This window comes from Lactuca saligna, chromosome 1 (assembly GCF_052625555.1).
Source record: "Lactuca saligna cultivar CGN05327 chromosome 1, ASM5262555v1, whole genome shotgun sequence".
Lineage (NCBI taxonomy): Eukaryota > Viridiplantae > Streptophyta > Magnoliopsida > Asterales > Asteraceae > Lactuca > Lactuca saligna.
Window position 1 is genome coordinate 76,096,931 of NC_136417.1, and position 3,590 is coordinate 76,100,520.

The 3,590-nt window shown below is 34.9% G+C and overlaps 1 non-coding gene across 1 annotated transcript; it reads right to left on the bottom strand.

Moving 5' to 3' along the window:
• Positions 1-2,827: 2,827 nt before the first annotated feature.
• Positions 2,828-2,901, bottom strand: TRNAV-CAC (transfer RNA valine (anticodon CAC)). Its single transcript has one exon. It is a non-coding gene; the product is annotated as a tRNA-Val (tRNA).
• Positions 2,902-3,590: the final 689 nt, after the last annotated feature.

A 3,590-nucleotide genomic window follows, 5' to 3' on the forward strand; every position in this document is an offset into this window, starting at 1 on the left:
GTGCTGATATCTTTGGAGCTTAGTAGAAGACTGTAAGAACTTAAAATTGATCAATTCAGATGGGTCAAGCCTGAGATCTTAAAAGAAGCTAACAAGTTTTACAATGGTTCTTCTGATGACTCTGAAGAAGAAGATTAGTTTTGACTTCATTAGATAGGGGAGATTTTAAGGTCACACCTTATGATCTTATGAGTCAAACACTCCTACACGCGATCTGTTAGCGTTATCGTCTACTATATCAAAAACACCAATGTATTAAGCCTATCAGCGTCAATGCTTAGTATAGTTATTCTATGTAATCTTTTGTATATTAGGTAATAATATAGATAAGTATAGAATAAATAGCAGATTTGATAACTTTGTTATGAAGACCGATTCTTAGTATAGATAAGATACAATCCCTTCAATCAAGGGATATTCTTGTATGGATTAGTGTGTGTGTGTGTGTGTGTGTGTGTATATATATATATATATATATATATATATATATTAAACATTAGCGTGAAACCCTAATGTTAACATGGTTTGGTTTCGTAATCGTCTTTGTGACAAACCGTCTTCTTGGTGAAGACGAAACCCTTTCTTGGTGAAAGAACAATTTGGAGAACTTCCTATCTTATGTACGTTTTGTTCTTTGTTTTTCTTTAGATTAAGTTTACTTTCGTTCCTTATACTTGAAATGTATATGATCGATACAAAACTTCATGATGTGTGCTGCAGGCCACGATACCTGGAGTTGGCCGGTTGTAAGTCATAGGCACGGAGGCTCGAGAAGAACAATTGGGTTGAGGAAGCAAGCCAACAAACCTTGGGTATTCTAGTCTGATGCCTGATTGGACTCGTTTCATGTTGGCATTCCAGTCTGATCATTGATTGGGCCAGGGTACTCCAATCTGATGATTATGGGCCCGTTATGAATGCTAGTACATTGTTGTTTGGGGTATTTTCGGGGAAACTCACTAAGCTTTGTGCTTACCCATTTGTTTATGTTTCCAGGTTCTAACAATGATCATGGGAAGGCAAAGGTAGGACTTTACACACTCATTAACAACATTGGGGATTTTGTGTTTCTTATAGTTCTCTGATTTTCGATAAATTTATTTTGGAATAAACAGTTTTTCTTGATATTTGACGTATAATTTGGAAGTTTTACCTTATTTGAAAATGAAATTTTTTTATTTTGAAAATGGGAGGTTACATTGTAAAGTGGTAGCGGAAGAAATGCAGGAGGTTACAGTCTAAAGTGATAGCGGAAGAAATGCATTGTGGTCTCAACGTTGGTAGCGTTTTTGTGCTAAACCGAGATCTTCATTTTGAATAGGTTTGGCGGTTATAGAGTTATCCCAATTCTTATTGTTTTTTTATACTAACCAAAAATATATAATATAGTTCAATACATATTGATGGAAGACAAATGGGTAACAAGTTGCACCACTAGCCCTTTCTGTATGGCAAAACTAATTCTTTTGAAAACAACATCTGTGGATCTAGGGAAAATGACATTAGAATGCATGACCCTTTGGACTCTGTTGAGGAGCTCCACCGCCTTTGGTGCGAGAAAACCAAATGTATCAAATGCAAAAGGTACAAATACATGTTGATTTTCTATACATGCATTCTCGTGCTTTGCCACTTTGCACGCAACGACTTTCAAAGCGGCATGCCCTGCTGTGAAACTGGTGCTCCTCAAACCGATGAGAGAAGAGAGCCCAATAAGATCCACACACGCGTGCTTCCCTCCTACCCATCCAAAGACCAAAATATCAGCTGGTCTAAGTGTGAATCTTCCGTCATGCGGGTCCGTCAAAAAGTTCACTGGTGCTTTCTTCTTCATAGAAATACCAGCACGCAGACAAACATCAAAGAGGGCATTCCTAACCACATCATGTATGTACTTGAAACCAGGGAGCTCTCTACAATGAACCGCATGTTCCCCAAAGGTATCGAAACATGCCTTGCAGCAAACTGGGCATATCTCGTCAATTGGGAATAAAGGAATCATGAGGCGGTAACGAATGATAGTTCGGTATACCATAGGAGACATATGCTGGCCAATGTCATCAATAGGGATAATTAGCAGAAAATCCTGAGCATGAGGTGCCTGAAAACATTCAAAAATTGTTTTTTGTCTAATAGTCATATCGAAGTCGACCTCCATATATTTGACGATTTTGCTAAAAATGTCACATGCGAATACTTTTTGGGTTTAAATAGTCAATTCCATTCATGGTGACCATGGTCTTATTTTGCATCCTATGTTGATGTATAAATCCGATACACTTGGGTTAATATTCTGAAGGTTTGTTACAATTTGAGGGAGAAATGTGTCGGTCATTTTTCTTTTTGCAAGAAAATAGTTGGTGATGTTTCGATTTCTGTATTTTGGGATGATGTTTTCTTCAATGATGCATCCTTAAGAGTCCAATGCCTGAGGTGTTTGAATTGGAATTGGACAAATCGATCATTGTTCTGTCAAAGATTGCTCAAAATGGTTGGTTATGAAATCTTCGCATCTTCCCAAATTTTTGTAGAAATACTTTACAAATGAAACAAAAACTAGTCTGGTCATAATTACAAGATTGTAAATTTGAAACAATGGGTTCAATTTATTTAGGCCCAATTTGTACCACGGAATGTACGAAACCCATATCTTAAGCCAATTTAAAACTAGACCATTATTACAAGATTGAAAATTTGAAACAATGGGTTCAGATTCAATTTATTCTGGCCCAATTTTTACAACAGTATCATGTGTAGCCTATATCATAACTCTTAAACCAAAAAAGAAAAAAAGAAACGTTAAAAGCTTAACATAAAAATTTATCTATGTCTGAGCCCGGGTTCGAACCGGGGACCTCTAGTGTGTGAGACTAGCGTGATAACCGACTACACCACCCAGACAATTATGACTGATTAATACAAGTATTATATATGAATATGAAAAGAATTTAGCTATTAATTACGTGATCGGAAAAGTTTATTGCCGTAAAGACCTGTCTTAAAGGAAGCAAATCATGACGAAATTAAATTTACGAAACATGTATACAAATATATGAAACAAATAGAATAAACTAATCATGTGATAATGATAATGATCAAGGGTTAAAACAGAGATTAAAAAAAGGGTGTTGCTAATAAGACATACTATAATCATTTTTATAAAAAGTTAACCTATAATCAACTTCTTGTAATCATTTTTTTCGGAAAACAATGCAATTTCAACCAATAAAAATATTTCAAACATTAATTAGGGTTATCTAAATGGTAAAATAGGGTGTCTTTTTAGCCAACCCCTTAAAAAAATGCATTGAAAATGAGAAAAATAGCAATTATAATTAGCGCATCATATTTTTTTTTAATATATACTATTATATTTTGAAAATTTTATCCATCTATAACTAAGGGTGAGAATAGGCGGATAACATGTCCACTTATCTGAAATCGAAAAAAAAAATTAAAAACGATGGATCGTGGAATGTTGGAACCGAAACTTGAACCGGTTGCATTGGATCTTAAGATTTTGAAAATGTTTCACGAAGTTGTTTTTGTTCTGAATATTTGACTTTTAAAATCCTTAAAGTTTTTTTTTT